Raw genomic sequence first — 19,490 nt, forward strand, 5'->3', positions numbered from 1 at the left:
TTCTAATGACCGGCAAACAATAAAAGACATTTTAAGCTTGTAGTGCACTTAAGTTGTTATTCCAGATACAACACTGTGACAAGGCATTGGACCTCCATCATCAATCTGTTGCTACGAACTAGAAACAATGAATAACCATCAAATTACCTCCTGCAGCCTTTTTTTCCTTTTAATTATTGGATGTGACATAAAATAGAAGGGAGATTTGTCCCTCCAATGAAGTCATGAGGAGGAAGACATGACCTTCTAATGCCCGCTAACGAGGCTCACTCACTCAGACTATTTTGAAAAAAGTTCAAGATTGACACTTGTCATTTCAAATTTTAATAGGCTTAGTTGTTAAAGATGGTAAAACTGCAATAAAGGCAGGAAGTGCCGGCTCTCTGCTGAAATCACACGCGTGTGTGTGTGTGTGTGTGTGTGTACGTGCATGCGTGTGTGTCTGGGCATTAACGCGAGAAATTACACAACACATACATGCATGTGAGTGGCTCATGAATAACTAAGATGTACTAAGATTGCCCTCCTTAGCAGTTGATTTTGATTTAGATTTTTGTATCTGCATTAGGCATCTCTTGAGGCAACTCTCTCCCCCTCTCACTGTCTATATAGGTGTTGCACTCAATTCAATTCAATTTAGGGAATGATTTAGTAGGCTACTGCTGCTGTAACATAAGCACTTTCCAGATGGGACTAAATAAATCAGTGTTCGCTATATAATGAGGAGCATGCCCCCCAATCAGCAGTAGTTATCTTCATTCAGGTGGTTATTGTTGCCCATTTCCCTAACTGTGACTCTCTCTCTCTTTCTCTCTCTCTCTCTCTCTCTCTCTCTCTCTCTCTCTCTCTCTCTCCCCCCCTCTCTTTCTCAGAACTCTTCGCTGAGAATTCTTCAACGAGACGAGGTTTTGACGCACCGGAGATAAATGAATAAGCCCATGGAGCGTGGGAATATAGAAAATATCAACTTTTTTCTGCATCTGATCGCTCTAAGTGGAGGACATTTGTAGACATTTGTGGTTATTCTTTACCCATGGATTTGTCAGAAGCGATCCGTGGGTAAACCTTCGTGGGATATTTTGGCTGCATGAAGAGGCTGGCTTGTTGAGGCGCCCCTCCATCGCGTATTCCACCGGGAGGAGAACTGGGCGCATGGTAAAGTGAAGCATATACATTTTAGTATTTTAGCCTGCAGGAGATTAACTGTTGCAATTGAGCTTGAAAACAGGCACGCCTTTTGGATACAGCGTCTGGGAATATCAAGTTAATGAGCTCTGAAATTGGTGTCGGAATGGTCTGAAAAGATGTGAAGTGTTCCTTGTGCCAATTTGTAAATGGAAAAAAGAAGATGCGTTGTAAAAACATGCTAGATTGGACAAATATTTGTCTCCTGCTTCGTGGGATTTTTGTTTTTGCAGTGTGCTCAGTCAACGTGACCATGGTCAACAAAAGTGTTTCCAAATTCTTTAGCGCATACAGCTTAAAGTAGAACTCAAAATTATACATTTTCTTTGACATTTACTGGCCCGAAATGGTTGTTTATGAGCCCCAAAATTAAACTTGGCGGGTAAAAAAAACAACTGAGAATTGCCGTTTGATTAATTTTTTTTTTGCTTTCTGGAAATGTGAGTCCAGTGGAGACCAGTGCGCACCACACAGTCGCCAAGGCTGCAACGCACAACCCAATTTTCCATCGGGGAACCGGGCTTATGCATCGCAGCATCGTAACGACGTCCTCGCCTTTTCTCGCCGAAATGCCTCCGTGTGCACCGATTCCATAACTGGCCAGTGGATAGTAATTCTCCATGGTGTTCACCGGCCAGGTGTCTCGGATAAGGCGAAACCTTGGCTGTTTTGTTCAGTAAATCCTGGACACACCTTTTTTAATGTCAGTCAAGGTAAGTTTGACCTATTTTCACCTCAGGTCTTTGTCTTATTATCTTATTGTCGTAGTATTAATGTTTCTTTAAGAAAAGCTGACAGAAAGCGCAGAGATGAGGCAGAGGTGTTGCGTGTTTATCAGACCTGTAGCCTCACTGATCCGGCAAGTGATCTCTTTTTTGGGTTGTTTTTACCTTAACATTTTTGGGAAGAGCGTGCACTGCCATGAAAATAACTCGCCGCAGCTTTTTATTAAACTGGCATTGGAAACATTTAAATTGGCAATGGTTACTGCTTAGACGGATATTTTTAGAACTAAAAAAGTAATTAGAACAAAAAAAAATCTCTGTGACTGCAGTCGATTTTGCTGTGTTTCTGTATTCCAGGGGCAGTCTGCAATACCTTATGTTATGTTTCAGCATTACACAGGCTCGATGTAATCAAAATTACAGCACATTTTAGTTTGCAAGCTATCAGAGATGACAATACAATATGTTTTGCTCTCTCTCTCTCTCTCTCTCTCTCTCTCTCTCTCTCTCTCTCTCTCTCTCTCTCTCTCTCTCTCTCTCTCTCTCTCTCTCTCGCTCTCTTCGACGCTGTCCATGGTGCTGAACAATATTCTGTCACATGCAGGTGCACAAAGTTGGTGAGGGCCTCCTGTATTGTGTCTTGTACACTAATTAATTAAACTATCTGATGCAGCCAAGAATCAGCAGATTTAAAAAAAAAAATTGCCTTTATTTATTTTTATTTTTTACATTTTCATACTTTTAAAGAAAATGTGTCCAGTTAAGACAGTGGTGCAAACATCTGATCAAACAGACCATGATCTCACTAGTGACTACCTCCTCTCCTCTCCTCTCCTCTCCTCTCCTCTCCTCTCCTCTCCTTCTCCTCTCTTCCTCTCCTCCTCCTCTCCTCTCCTCTCTCCTTCTTGTTCTAGATGATGCTTTTACAGTCATTTAAAAGTAAAGGGACATTCGTTATCATATATTTATTGTCTGGGCAGACTGACTTGGATTCTCTACCAGTGGTCGCTTGTATTTTTTCTAGAAATTTAAGCTCACTCTCCTGCTTCTCCCATTCATTGTAAGTGACTCTGCATAACACTGCCATCTTAATGTCTACAACGTAATATAATTGGATTGCACTCACAGACAAACACATTGCCCCTATCACTTCCAGTTGATAGAAATAGACCTCCAGTCTGCCATCCCAAAATTGATCTTTTGTCCATGCTGGTAGTGGCAGAATTTCTGCTTATGCTGATCTAATCTTAAGGCCTTAGAACATTGAAATGCGCTGGAGCTGCACAATGAGAGAGGCAGCTGGCTGTTGTTTTAAAATGAACTCTGATCCTTCGAACAAAACATCAATAAGCCTGATCATTCATATCCGACCCCCTCCCTTCCCTTCTATTGATGTTAGCATTTGGCAGTGGTGTCTAACCCGTCTCATGTTGATTGATGCTATTATCAAAAGCACTGTTCAGTGTTACATAGAACATTTCTGTCCAGTGACAGAAGTTGCTAAAATGATCCAGTCATATTGGTTTCTATCAACTCTGAAAATGACTCACTTTAATATGCATATAAAAATTGTTTTATCTCCTATGTTGGATCAAAACTAGTGATAACGCAGCATTATTGGTATCCGTGACCCCCAGTGATGATCAAATGTCCTATTCTGGAAATGCAAGTGCCACTCTATACTGAGTTACACAGGATAGGATGTTCAGTACCTTGTGTCCTTGAGTCTTTCTTTCCAGCTTTTGTAGAGTCAGGATCTTTGCCATCCGCAGAAGGGAAGTTAACAAATGATGTGCTGCTGGTAAAAGAGTAAACACTGCAGGGAGCAATGCAAAAATCCTCAGAATGAACATAAGGACAATCAAGCAATGCATGATTGTGACATGTCTGGGTCGAAGTGCACTTGCAGTTTAGTTATTCATGAGCCACTCACATACATGTATGTGTTGTGATAGTTCTTGCGTTAATGCCCAGACACACACACATTCACACATAAGAACACACACACACACACACACACACACACAATCGGACGTCAAGCCTGGCCTGTGTGAGTATAGTATTGTGCTTCTCGATAGGGGGCAGAGAGAGGGCATTTATAGTTCTTTTGTAGCAGCAGCTCACAATGACCTGAGAGTAACAGGGGGTGGCACAAATAGAGAGAAATGGTGCCTGTATAGAAAATGAGAAGGAACAAAAAGCAGAAGAGAGAAAGAGTCAGAGAGATGCAAAGAAAAAGAAAGATAGAGAAAACAAGGAGACGACCAGGGGATAAAAAGAGGCTAAAAAAGAGAAAGGATAACATGGAGCGAAGCAGAAGGCAAAAGAAAAGTTAAAATATGAAGATGAGAAGGTATAGGGGGTGTAAAGAGAAGAAAAGGGGAGATAGGGGAGACTTAGAGAAAGGGGGAAAAAGAGATGGAAGGTATGAAAATGACAAAGGGCTGGAGGGAGCACAGAAAAAGGGAGAGGGACAGCGAGCGGGATGAGAGTGGGTCTGCAGAAGGCTGGTATTATTCAGTTAGGGGAAATGATCGGTTTATGTTTGACAACTGTGTGGTGAGGGCAGCCACATACTGTGCCTTGAGAGCCTCCTGTGAAGCCCAGAGGAAAAGAGAGACAGAGAGAGGGAGGGAGAGTAGAGACAAGGTTCGGTACCTGTGGCTGTCGATATTCTATGATGGAGAATAAAGAAAGGGGAAATGCAATGGGTGGAGGGACAAACACCATCAGAGAGAGGATGACACAGACAAGACACGAAATGAGAAGCATGCACTGCAAGAGAGCGAAGCAAAAGAGAGAAAGTGGATTACATAACCCATCTGCATCTTCGATGTCTGACATAAGGTTTATTGAGAGTTTTAAGTTTGCCTTTTACTTCATTGATATTATAGGAATGCATCTTAAAAATAAAGCACAAGTAATAGTTTGAAACAATACTCAGAAGAGGCTTTTTTTATTGGCCTGCTTGAAGTACTTATCATACATCAGGTGGTCTTGACTTCAGACCTACCCTTTCTCTGTGTGTCTCTCTCCCTCTTCCTGGAAACGTGAGTCACTGTGAATGCCACCGGCAGGCAAGGCTGTTGACTCATGTATACTCACCCACAGGCTCTGCTATTGTTTCATACTGAACGAGATTGTGACCAAAACGAGTCCATTTGACGATATAGGTTGTTTATTCCACCCCTAATGGTGGCAGGAAGTCTGACCCACAGGAGCGTTTTCCCTCCTCACATCTAAACCAGAGAAAGTAACGGAGAGAACAGACAGTGTCGACCAAGTGTGTGTGTTTGTGTGTGTGTGTGTGTGTGTGTGACCAGATCAATGGAAAAGATATGGGGGTTGACAAAAGAAAAAACTGAATTTACTTAAATTACAATTACAAATGCAGCTGCTCAGGTGGGTCACATTAAGTTGAATGGCAATTTTACTGCTGTAAAATGAGTCAAACTATCGCTCTTAGAGATTCAACAGACTGTCCAAAGGCCAAATGAATAGAATACATAAACTCTTCAGCCATTGACAACTAGAAAACAATTTAATGAGGCATGGGGCACAGTCTTGACAATTATGACAACAGGTGCCAAAAGATGTTTGCAAAGAGGAACAGCAGTCGCAGGTTGGCACTCGTCGAGAGGGATAGACAAACACTTAACAAGGCAACAGATAAAACAAATTACAGACATATTAACACAGATCTGAATCAATGCCTCACTGACAATAAATCACAAAAAAAACCTTGATATTGTAAGCTTAAGAAAGGTAGCATTTCAGAAGACCTGTTGGAAATGTACAAAAAATCATAATAGAACGCAAACTGCATATTTGTCCATCGCAAAGTTGCACGTGTGTGCTCAGCCTATCAGGATGCTTCCTCTCAACCCTAATGGCCCTTCTCTTATAAAAAAGCAGCAGCTGCCCTTTTCCTTATCCACTTTGACAACAGCAGAAGAGGCACGGTTGGCTTCATCGGGACTTCTAGGTTCTTATCTGGATCAGCTTGGTTGCTTTGGTGGACCTGCACTGACAGTGTTTTATTTTCAGCTTTCTAGTAGGAAAAAACAATACATATTTACCATATACTCTATATGATGTATTGCCTCATTTAGAAGGCATGACTGATAGTGGTTGCTGTCATACCTGGTGAAGAAAAAGTCAAAGTTGCTGTTTTGTGACAGAAATAACCCCTCGCTCTTAGAATCTGAAGGGCAGTTTCCTCTTAACCTGATTGCCGTTTTACTGGAAATATCTAAATGCACCCAAACACCACCCCAACCAACCTTGTCACGCGGAAAGTAGCGCTCTTATGGGATGTGCCCCCATAGGTGTTTTTTGGCAGCAGGGCTCGCACCGCTTCCCAGCATTGGATGCTTTATGGGCTCACCGCTAACAGTTATCAATGTATCTTCGATGACCACTGACAGGCAAAGAAAACAGGTTAGGCCCTCCTACAACTGCGATGGCTGCACCTGATTGGACAAATGTTTCACTGTGGGCTGTCTGCTCCCGGATTTCCGGATTTGGACCAACATGGCGGCTCGTTTTGGAAACCGTTGCTTATTTTATGAAAATAGTTCACTAAAAATGTGTTTCTGGGTTAGGGTTAGTTGCTAAATCTGTCTTAATTTTAGATCGACAACGGTCAGTATAAAAGATTTTCTGGAGTTCTCAAGAGGCGGCAAGTCGAACTGGATGCCCTTGATTTGCATAAAGTAGCCTGGATTCAACTTTATGCAAATGAGGAGCAATCAACTCAACGCCGTACTTCTGAAAAGTCACCGCAACTCTACCAGAATGCATTGCCCGGCTTAAATAGACAAGTGGACACGTACCATTATACTTTGTCACCTTACTTCCTGCTTTGCTCCCATCATAATTACTACAACCCCGAGAGGCGACATCATTATAAACTTAGTCTATATCCACAACGTTCCACTTCCGGGATGTCCGGTACCTTCTGCTTTTTTCTGTTGGAATTTTAAACTCTGGTCGATTTATGAGGACTATGGTTAACTGCTCCTCAGATCTCTGCAGGGTAAATCCAGACAGCTAGCTAGACTATCTGCCCAATCTGAGTTTTCTGTTGCACGACTAAAACAACTTTTGAACGTACACACGTTCCACCAAAACAAGTTCCTTCCCGAGGCTATTTTGGTTCTGCCCGGTGCTTCGGGCCGTCCATGATGATTGTGATTGGTTTAAAGAAATGGTAATAAATCAGAGCACGTTTTTCTCCCATCCGGGAATGCTGTGTTGACTAGCCAGATCCTCCTTCGCAGTGTGGTGAGGGAAGGTCTAGCAAAGCAAGACTATTATAAACGTAAATATGAGTCGTAAACACGAACGACTTATAATAATAAGAACTTTATTTGATATAGCACCTTTCACAGACAGAGTCACAAAGTGCTTCACATGATAAAAATGTGTACAAAACATAGTAAGTTATACAACTAAAAAGACTAAAAACAGTCATTAAAAGACAACATTTTACATACAGGAATCAAAAGCAAATTTAAACAAGTGCGTCTTCAGCTGCTTTTTAAAAGCTTCAACATATATGAGGCCGTTTTTCAGGGGAGAAGAGTTTGTATCACTTGTTTACGTCTTCCATTCATGTGAGTACATGCACATGGTGTGTCCTTACAGTATCACATTTAATCTAGGTGCTTTCACTCAGTGTGCTCAGGTGCAACAATGGTTACAAATCCACATACACACGCACACGTCTGCAGCTTATCTCTGTTGACAAGCAGCAGTCGCCCCATCACAACAACATCCCCAATTATAGATGATTGTATGCTTCACAGCATGTGAGGGTGTGGATTTATGGTAACTAGGTGTGTATGTATTTAGAATGATGTGTTTGTTATGTCAGGGATTATTGTGCAGTCTTCTGAATTCATGACAGGTGATGGATGCTGGTTAAGCTGCAGTTCACTCTGTAAATAAAATGAGCTGTTGGATTAGGAAATGAAGGTTCAAGTTGTTCAGACGAATTCAGAATTGAGATTTTACCATGACATCTTATAATACTGTGCAAGCAGACAACAGCATATTTGAAATATATCCATAATTATGTCATTGTCCTGATTTATTTTTCCAAAAACGTAAAGCATTGGTTTCCTGTTTATCTATTTATGTAAGGTAGATGAATTTGAATTAGTAATCTTTAAATTGCATGCCTGCTTCCCCTTAACTGACTCACCACCTGCCAGTGATTTATTTTTTAAACTCAGTACTGTATTTTAAGAGTTTGACCTTTATATCACCAGTTGCATTGGGTTAGTCATTTCACTAATGTAATCAGGATTTCCGTAAAAAACTAAATTTTAGGCCTTAAAAAGTCTTAAATTCGTTTAAGTATTGTGTTCTAGGTCTTGAATAATTTTAAACAAGTCTTAATTTTCCTTACGACCATGCAACGCTACCTCTAATGCTCTTTTTTATGATTCTGTGGTGTTGTAGTTCTTTCTTTCACTAGTATAGTATAATTTCGCTGTATTACGACTACAAATGAGACCAACATGCAACTTATATTGCAGCCAAAAGCGTTTGTGTTTCTGATTGTAGCACAGACATAAAATGGATTTTATTCTTTAGCGATACTATGCTTGAAAAAAATGAATTTATGTCTTAGTTGATGTTGTGATGAAGGTGTTGAATTTTATTTATAATGGTCTTAAAAAAGGTCTTAAAAAGTCTTAAATTTGACTTTGTAAAACCTGCAGAAATAATTGACTCAAATTATAGATAATACCTGAAACAATTTCTACTTCACCTGTAGCTATAAATAACATATCATAACATACTACTCTATACTCTACTGGTAGTTAAGGTAAAGTATTCCAATTTAACACAACTGAACAAAGGACATTTGCATTTCACTAATGTGATGTTTCCCCCAAACCTTTTATATGTATATATATATATATATATATCTAAAGTGGATGATGACTAGTAGTAGGAGTGACTAGATGACTAGTCACTCCTCTGGCATAGTACATACAGATAATGTAAGATCGTTGTATTGTAAGTGTGCGTGTCGACCCAAAAAACACACCCTTGTTGTCAGCAACACTTTATCACCTGATATTTCTGCATTGCATTGAAGCCTTTCTCTTTTATCAATAAACCTTCTCTCTCTCTCTCTCTCTCTCTCTCTCTCTCTCTCTCTCTCTCTCTCTCACACCCACACACACATACCTATTCTTTCTTGCTCTCTGACACACACAGACACACATATGGTCCCTTGGTGTGCCTCTTCCGCAGCTGTTTTGTCACCTGTCAGGGCTGACACCAGTAAGGAAGGCCATCTCAGGCCCGCTCTACCGTCACTAAGCCATTTTGACGGACACCACATCCCGTCGTTCAGCTCCACTCTGCTCACTGCTCAGTGATGTGAACAAACGGCTCAACCGCCATTTAGATTTGTGACCTTTTTGGAGTCCTTGTGGCATTTCCTTAGCGTTATTGTCTTATGATGTTCTGCATGGTTGATTGCATGATCAATGGCTCATTTAGCACATGTGAGAGATATGTAGAGTAACGTAGTAGAATCATTTCGCTTGGAAATTGTTAATATCAATCATAACTTCTGAAATGACTCCTCGTTTACTCATCTGAAATTATTTATGCAAAATGATTGACAGCAAATGATGGTAATTTTTACAAGGCAGTAAATGACAGTAGGTAATACTGTAGGTTCATGGTCAACAAGACGGTAACACTTCAAACCTGGATCATCTCCAGCGATCATTCATGAGATGCCAAATGATAAGCTGCAGGTTAGGACTGTTTATATATAACTATAACTATTATAGTATATCTAACAAAAACAAACACACTTTTGCTTACTGCCTACCTAAGAGAGAAAGAAAACAGCCACTAGGGGACTGTTTCACAAAAGCAGAATTTATAAATCCAGGATAACCGATAAAGCAAGGCTTGACCAGGTCTAATTTGTGCAGCCTGGCTTGGTGCGTTTCACAAGGGCCAAGCCAGGCTGAGGAGGAGCGACTAAGTCGAGCCAGGCTGAAGTAATTTGGATAGATGCGCGTTCACGGCTTTTTTTAACAGACCGCGAGGTCGATAACAGATTTACTGATGCTAAAATGGAGAATACGCATTGTACATACTTTATGCAGAGTGAGCAGCAGCTTCTTGTGAAAGTATGATAATGTGAAATTTGTATAAAAAGAAAAGAAACACAGCCGCTGTAATGAAACAGCGAGAGAAAGCGTGGCAGACGATCACCGACTGACTGAATGTGTAAGTAGCCTAAATATATACATTAACTGACCACTGCTCTGAATTGTCATAATCATACCATTCAAGGATTAGGCTACTAATCATTTGCACAAATTAACCGTTGTACTCTTTGCCTTAAAAATAAGCAGAAGATAATGTTACTCAGGAAATTTACCATGAAGATCAATTTTCTATAATGCTAGAAAATAATGCGTAAATATCTCTTTCACTCTGTTCCTCCCTCTCTCTCATGGGCTAAAATATAAATTTCCTAAGTCTTATTAACTTCCACTGCTCACTTTTAATGCAAAGTGTACAACTGTTAGTGTATTTCTTTTCTATGTCGATATATATATATATCGACATAGAAAAGAAATACACTGAATAAATTGGACTCTAAAATCTAGAAACTATAAAGATAAGATAAGAGTGCATCTGTTATTTCCATGTCAAAAACCATTGGGGTGTCCTCTCCCTGTTGTCACATGAATGTACAGTAGCCTACATCACTATATAGTTACTAGTCCAGTGAACTAAGACTATAATTTGGGAGGATTGTACAATTAGGATATGTTCTTAAAACTGTACAATCCTCCCAAATTATAGTCCCAGTTTACTGGACAACACAAATTGTGTGCTAAGAATGCCAAATAAAATGCACATGGAAGAGGAACAAACACGATCCTTTATTGTTAAAGAATTAAAAAAAATGAATCAACTAAAATAATTCAAGGTGCATTGGTCAACTATAGAAACACACATGTACATCATTGTATGTATTGCCCTTAGAAACAGACTTCATTTTAAACACATTTGAAATTGTAATAGCCTTTTCTAGTTATCTCAACAACTGCCATAATATATTCATCAAACTTCTAACAACAATATGAACAGCAGTCTGCATACAGCAATATAACGGTAACAATGACTGTCACATGAATAGTTATAAAAAAAAATAATGGTCACAACTTTAAATAATAACAGTACTTAAATGAACAGCTATATGCACCTGTTGTATTTTAATTCAGACTGATAACAATAAAGTAGAACCACTGGTGGGTGATCAGAAAAGGCTCCAGGATTAATACATCCTGGCTGTTAGCCTGGTCAGGAGCAGGCTAGCTGCACAGAATACATCTCCATGGTAACTTAGGTGCCTCTGCTTTTGTGAAACCGAGTCAAGGCTAAATTGAGCCAGGATAACTGGGAAATCTTGGCTTAATCCCTTACCTTGGTTTTGTGAAATAGCCCTCAGGACTCTCGCCAACTTGTTTTGTAGAGTCTGTTAAAACAGCAGCAGCTTTGACTGAGCAGTTTGGAGACCCAGGGACACATTTGACTGGAGTCAGGGAGACATTTGACTGGATGATACTAGTTATCTCTGGAAAACAGCTCTCTCCCATTCACTCCCATTCACAGCAGACATACTTTATTGAAATGCATGATTTCTGATCAGACATGAGATTGATCTTGTATCAACAGCAGTGACTGAATTGGTGAACACCACATTTTGCAGTGAGGCTGCAGTAGAATCATATCTGATCATTCTTTAAGATCAGTCATGCTGAATATATAAATATATATATATATATATAGACACACACACACACACACACACACACACACACACCCTCCATTCTGTCTATCTCCCTAGCATTCTCTTTCAGTGGCTTGTAAATTAAGGGTATTAACATTGACTGTTGCAAGAGGGTGTATGTGTGTTTGTGCAGATGAGAAAGGCAAAGCAAACTTGCTTTTGGCTGGCGCCAGTTATTACCCTTTTTATTTTTTTTCACCTACAAAACTACCTCTCCTAATCTTTTCTTTTTTTACATTAACATTTACATTATCACATGATTACTGATCACCATTAATCGATCACACATTCATCAATTTTTTTTTTTTTTTTTAACTTTTTTTTTTTTTTTTTTTTTTTTTGAGAGGCCTGTCAGAAAACCATATAATAAACTATTCGTCATGTTTTATGTAATCTCCATAAACGGATATCTGCATATGAATGCAGACTCTGTAGGCAACGGGACGAGATTTTGGTATCAAAAGCGTTTTGGTTTCCGTTTGTTGTCCATGTAGTAAAGTCGTCGAACGACACAAAGAAGAGGATGTCTTGGCCCGGATATCCTCTGGCTACACCGGAACACCTGAAGTAATGGCAGTTGTCCCCAGAGGCTAACTTGTCATCAGACTGAGACAAGATTGTGTTTTATGCATCGTGTGGACATTTTTTCTCTCTGTCCTATGAAAACCTGAACATTGTGGCCCCTTTCTGCATAATAGGGCAGAGGACACGCACGCACAACTGAGAGCCGCAAGGCTTTAAATTCTCAGCCCTTACTCTGTCTATTTGTTGATAAATTGATTGATCGTGGACGCGTGTGTGTGTTTATGAGTGCGTGTCTGTGTGTGTGAATTACAGCTACCACAAATTGTCAAAGAAACACAGACACACAACCATTCAATAGTGACTGATGTTAGTTTTTTAGAGTTCATGCCTTTCAATCTATCAATCGAAATGTCTACTAGGTACTTGTTTTGTACGTATATTGGCTGTATTTTAGTACTTTCCATTCCTTCACTTCTCCTGTGTGTATCAAGACGGATGCCCCCACCCACCGATCACGGCGCAAGTATTTGGTGATTAACAGCTTGTCAAATTACACACGCAGCCAGTTTGTCAGGAGACGGCGTCATCCCTGTCATGACATTTGAATCGTGCTCCTTCTTCCTAAGTGTCACTGACGTGTTAAAATACATTAGTCGAGGATCATGATGTTGTGAGGTAGGAGTTATGCAATATGAGTAATTGGTGCGGTCATACTACATGACATATAACTTGAGCTGGAGATGGCAATGATGGAGTTTGGAAATGAGAAGCCTGGGAGCCTGAGTAAATGTGTGTGTGTGTGTGTGTGTGTGTGTGCGCACACGCACTGACATTTTGAGGCCATGGAAAAAAGGATGTGATGTTGCATTAGATAAGTGACAGTACAGACTCAGGCCATGCTAAATCATTGTATAAAGTTAAGTGATAAAATGTCCACAGAGATTTTCTTTTCATGTATGTACAGTATGTGTGTGAGAGAGAGAGAAAGTAGCTATTGATTTGGTCTAGTGATTGGTAATAATTAGCTCAGGACCACAGGAATGTATCCCATCTAATTTATCCCATCTAGTAAGAGATGATATCTGTCTCCTTTTGCCTGCAATTACCCACAGTATCTTTAGTTAATTTTAAAGTCTTAGCAGGCCCCTTTGGTCCAGATGGAAATATCTTAACAACTTTTGCATTGACTGCCATTAAATTTGTTTCAGGCATTCATAGTCCTCTGAGGTTAAAGCCAATTGACCTCACAGTTTACAATTGCATTAATGTACTGTATGTCTTTATTTAGTAGAGTATTATACATTAAATGTCTGAGAGCACTCCAAGTGCTGGGCCAGTTTCTGCTGGAAATATGTGCATAGTTTTCATCAAATGTTTGGACACTCTAAATTAGAACAGTCTATAGTCAATAGTTTGTTGAGAAGGAGTCTATATCTGTTCCATATTGAATAGCTCGTCTTTCTCCAGTATCAGGTAAAGGCATAATATGACATCACACAGCTAAACTGTGTGACTTTCTGCTTTCTTTGGGGTCTCCTCTCTCCATCTATCACTCTCTTTCTCCCTCTCTACCTGTCTGATCTCTCTCTCTCTAATGCCAGCCGTGTATTCTAAGGACCAGAGCGGGGGCTGATAGACATATGGAGCTATTGTGGTTGTTGATGATGATGATGCTGCGGTTCCTTTGAGCACCTCCCCGTCATCCTGATTCATTATCCCTGGCCACTCATAAAGCTATTGAACACACACAAGCAGAAATAGGGAATTCACAAACATACACACAGGCATAAACTAATATATGCAGAGATACAGGCATACATGGGTGGAAATGCACGTATAGACACATGAAGACATTTGTGTGCATCACATACTAAAACACACAGCTACGCTAAATGCAACACTAAGACATGCACAATCGTTGATGCAGAATTATTTAGAAATGAATTCATACACACTCACACCTGCATAAATACACTGCACTCACTCTGTGCAAGATGTGCTGACACAGTGAAGACACTCTGTCCTCTTTCCCCCCAAGGATTCTGGTAATTAGATTCCTACAGGCCAAGTCTCTCAATTTCACTGCATTTAATTGGAAATACACACACATACACACACACACACACACACACACACACAGGCTCCACAGGTCCATGCTTGTTGATCACAAGCCGGAACTGTGCCGCTCTAATAATTAATTTTTACGCTGGCCCCCCTCACGCGCCTCATTTACCAATCAATCCCGTCTTTGTTTTATGAATTCTATTAAGTCAGCCCCTGTTCTCTTAGGACGAGATGGAGGGAAAGACGAAAGGTGAGAGTCCTAGGGATGCATTCTTGTTGCACGGCAGAGTTAAGTGTTCATTGATAGATGGACCGCATGGCAGTGAGCATGTCGAAAACGTCTGCACACCCTGAGGTATGAGGGAAGACACATAGGGGGGAGGGAAGATGTGCACATCAAAATCCACATGCTGTTCTCTGAAAAGCATGCCCCTGATTGACACTGACATCTCAGCCTTGGGCTTTCTTTAGGTTTAAAAGCTCTGAATCCAGAGAGGCATTTTGGTGAAATTACATTATTTGATCATCTACGTGTGTTCAATACATAGATTGTATAAAATATGGATGTGGTCTCTGTAACGTCACCCATAGGTTTCTGAAGACAGACATTTAAAGAGTTGGGTCGCTCTGGATCTACTTTCTACAGAAGAAATAGTCCAAGGGAAAGCTGTTCATCCCGAGTAACTGTGACGTTATTTCTGGAAAAGCGAGTTGGATACCTCCAAACCTGGCCAAATAAAACAAAAGTCATTTGCATGGCAAAAAATACCACTAAGTGTAATTGAGAATATACATGTTTTTTATAACTTGGCAGGATGGTGACATTGATTATTAAATAACATATGTGATATCTTGAGGAAACAAGAGAGGGAGAGAGAGAGAGAGAGAGAAAGAGAGAGAGAGAGAGAGAGAGAGAGAGAGAGAGAGAGAGAGAGCAAACTACTCCTGACACCTTGCTTGGCGGCAGCATCTGTAGAGTGTATACTCAACTGGGACAATGACCAGAGACCATCTGTCACTTACTTACACATGTGCACACACACACACACACACACACACACACACACACACACACACACACACACACACACACACACACACACACACACACACACACACACACACACACAACACACTACACACTACAATACCTAGAAAAATACAAAACATTTGGGCATAGATAGATTGATAGACACATAGATCGACAGATACACAAACTGGTCTACTGAAACAGTATAATTAGAGGCAATGTGCTCATTAAGTGCCACATAACAGATTCCAATGCAGTGCCCCAATATTGGAGAGGCGTCCTGTAATACATTATTATTCTTATTATTGAGAACTGGAGCAAGCAATTAAGGAAGGCAGTTTAATCTGTTGTGGATACAGACACAAGCAGTGAACTAGACCATGAAAGCTCTCTATTTTTGACGACACTTCACATCCCTGGAGAGGCAGCTAGCATCCTGGGGCACTCTCGCTGCTGCCTACACACACACACACACACTCACGTAGTGCACCCAGGGAAGGAAGGCTATACATGGTTGTTTGAGGACGTGCAAATACACCTGCGTCTATATGTCGATATGCTTTAGGAACATGTACAGATATTGTGAGTACAACGCATTTGTCCCCTTCTCCCTCCTACAGTCCGCCAAAATTCTACTATTTACCCGATACCTGTTTCGGTGTTCGGAAATGAGCCACCTGAATGTTTTGTATTGTTGTTGATGAGAGCCATTTTGTTTCTTCAAAAATGACTCTATTACAGGCAGCAGCAAAACCGATTAAGGGAATCGAGACACTTGTTGAGTTTTCAAAACAAGATAGCTTTTGCTTGAGTTAAAACAGAATGGGGACTTGTACAATATGTGCAGAATGGGAATTAAAACACATACACATGCAAGCCCTGGCTCACATTATCAAGCTCACAGATGTATCGACCCACAATACACGACTCAGGTATGTAAAATGCCAAAGTTTATTACAAAAATCAGAATAAGCTTACAGGCAAAAGTGTCCCAAAAAACGGCAGGCAAAGGGAAAATCCAAAATACAGGCAGTGGTCAAAATCAATCAGGTAGAGAACTCAGGACACTAGGAATAACGCTCGAAGGCTGTACACAGGGGAAGCAGACGATCTCGCACTGGGTTAAAGGGAAGACTGAACTTAAATACACTAAACAAAAAAGACAATGAGACACGGGTGCAAAACATTAGGGCGGGGATAGATAATCACTAACAGCGGGAAAGGAAACAACAGGAAGTAAACAGACAACACAAAGGAAAACAGGGAACCTTCACAATAAAACAGGAAATGTGTAAATAACCTGAAACAATAAGAATCTACAACAAAACAATAACTTGACACAGAGGCGGAACGTGACACACATGGAAATACAATATACACAGACACACACTTGCATAAGTCATATACCCCTACAGGCATGATCTTTTAAAGGTTTCAGGGTAAAACGAGAATTTGCTTTCACAAATGCACAAACAAAAACAAACACAAGTGGTCTTCCAGTCAGGCCTCCTAATCTGATGTGACTCATTTACAAAGTCAGGAAAACACAAGTAATGTCATGTTAGGCTGAATCGTTCGGGGCTCTCACACAACAATGAAGCTCAACTGCAGTGGCCTTTGACATACAGAGGAAAGTGTGCATACGCGTGTGTGTGGGTGCCTATGGCGATGAAGAGGATTTAATGTGTTTCAACATGCTTTAAGCTGTAAACTGTACTCTTAAAAAAAGACAAAGGTCATTCTCTAGTGTAGTAGTCACACCAAGCTTCTGCTTTAATCTACAAAACTCTGATATGTAACTGAATGCCATCAGACACAGTCCTGTTACTGATACTGTCGACATCCTCTTCAGCCTGATGCCTAACCTGCATGTGTGTGTGTGTGTGGTCGCATCTGGAGTCCTACTGAATAATGTGATAGAGCAGAGGAGCATTAGTATTTTTAGCCCCGTTAGCTTCACAGAAAACTGGGTGTTTTGTGAATGGTAAATTCTCTCCCGCTCTGCCTTTTAGTCTGCATGGCTTGTTAGGGAGAACTGCAGAGGGAGGTAAAGAGGGGGGGGAGGAATGCTGGGAAGAGAGGGGGAAAACTGAAGTGAAGAGCCTGAAACACACACACACACACAACACAACACACACACACACACACAGGTTGAGAAAAGCCGGATCAGGGAGAGGTGAAAATGAGTCCAACCTGAAGTGTTGCTATAGGGTGTGATGTATAGCTTTGTGCAGGCCTCACCTGTTTATTGTAGCACTGCTGCAAGATGAAACTGTGTCTAGGCCATATTTGCATCTTCGCTCTGATCATTTCAGCACCTCTCACTTCATCTCACCCATCCAATGACAATCAGGAAATTTGCTGAGCTAGCAGGCACTCACAACTACTGCAATATTCTAATCATATACTGTACATTTCAGAGTGCTCTACCCAGATATGGTCCAACCTTGGACTGAGAAGTCCGTGTCGGTGTTAGGGGTGATAGAATGCAAAACCGATTTTACCCTGTCATAGTTGAAAAACGACAGCTTGGAGGGTAACTCGGACATACATAGAACCTCAAAATCCCATTGACACCTCTTTCCTCTGCAAATCTCCCAATTTGAAACTGCCTCTGAAAACGGGCAAATCTCAACAAAGCTAAAAGTTGACGTCAACTTCTCAACTCCTTCTCATTTGGCTCTACCTTCTAGCTTTGTAACGCCCCAAAATTTACATAGGCCAATGCTGATCTGAGGTCAGTTAGTCTGTTAAATCTCGTTCGCGCAAATCTCAGAAATTTTATACATTGTTCATCTGCTGTTGCATTACTAAATTCACTTCTGAGACTTTTTTATGCGAGAAATCAACTATATAAAGCTCAAATATGGGCCGTTTTACAAAAATTGATGGCTAATTGCAAATTTAGTACGACTGTTTCGGAGTTCAGATGCTCCACAGTTTGCCTTGACAGCAGCGCAGTGCCTACCCAGATCGCTGACTTTCTGCCTGGACTGTCAGACCACGCTGGCTGGAGCTCTCTCAGGAGATACGGAATACCAGCCGAGAGAAAAGGAGTAGATATCGGACAATTGAGCGGGACATGTGGATTTAAATCAGTGGCGCAGTGGACTCGCAATGGGCGGTGTGCAAGAGCTGCCTGCCGGCAGCAGTTCATGGTAGTTAACTTTTTTTTCCAACATCGATCCTCAGCGAACAGTGCCGAAAGCATAGGTGTGTGTGTGTGTGTGTGTGTGTGTGTGTGCGCGCGACACACGGGAGGATGAATAGACTGTAACAAAACTCTGTATCTGGTGCTTTGTACAGTAAGATTAGTTGATGAGTTTATGTGTCGGGGAGTCGGGGCAGAAATCAAGTTTGAAGCCAGCGGCATAGCGGCAAGCTGCCGCTGAGGAAAAAAGGGTTTGTGTGTGTGTGTGTGTGTGTGTGTGTGTGTGTGTGTGTGTGTGTTTGGTTGTGTGTGGTGGTGGTGGGGGCATAGAGGGGAACGTGTGTGTGTTTGTGTGTGTGTGCGTGCATGCTAAGCTCAACCAATCAGCGTGCAGCTCATCGAAATATTCATGAGCAGACCATATAAGGCAGAAAAGCTCTCGTTTCAGTCCACTCCCATTTAACAGGGTAGTATTAGGGCCAAAAAAAACAGCAAAAGAGTCATTTTCAGCCCAACCAATGTTACATACCCTATTAGGAGACCTTAAGGAACAGCGTGAAATACCGTATATAACCATTCTATCACCCCTTTAAACTTGCAACAATGTTTTTAAATGTTTTGGCAGCAGGAAAAAATTGTAAACTCAACGCTGACGTATTGCCCCATTTTAAATTGATATGATGAACTTGTTAGCAAACACTTGGAAAAAGCTATAAAGCACTGTGGAGTTGAATGGAACTGCAGATTCAGAATATAAAACTATAGGGTATGTCATAACAAAGTGACTTTCTGACTACACAGTTATTTGATTCATTGTCGTTATAAAAATATATACATTGTAGCAGCTTTCTTTTTTGGAAATATCTATCAATTTTAAAGAGCCCTTAGAACAATTTTGCAACTCATTGAACGGTGGCTCTTCTAGTTGAATCCTATTTCCATTTTGAAAAAATCATAGATTAG

At 40.8% G+C, this 19,490-nt stretch overlaps 1 protein-coding gene across 7 annotated transcripts in view; it reads left to right on the top strand.

The window, feature by feature from the left end:
- The first annotated feature begins 879 nt into the window (after positions 1-879).
- The window catches only part of cacna1ia (calcium voltage-gated channel subunit alpha1 Ia), a 157,160-nt gene continuing 138,549 nt past the window's right edge, over positions 880-19,490 (top strand). For 5 of the 7 annotated variants that reach the window (XM_039824434.1, XM_039824436.1, XM_039824435.1 and 2 more), the window contains exon 1: positions 883-1,898. The gene's annotated coding sequence lies outside the window, so the exon portion shown is untranslated. Of the gene's footprint in view, positions 1,899-19,490 lie in introns of all 7 variants that reach the window. The other 2 variants (XM_039824439.1, XM_039824433.1) reach the window with 2 other exon arrangements.

Source organism: Perca fluviatilis, chromosome 15 (genome assembly GCF_010015445.1).
Source record: "Perca fluviatilis chromosome 15, GENO_Pfluv_1.0, whole genome shotgun sequence".
In the NCBI taxonomy this organism is placed as follows: Eukaryota; Metazoa; Chordata; class Actinopteri; order Perciformes; family Percidae; genus Perca; species Perca fluviatilis.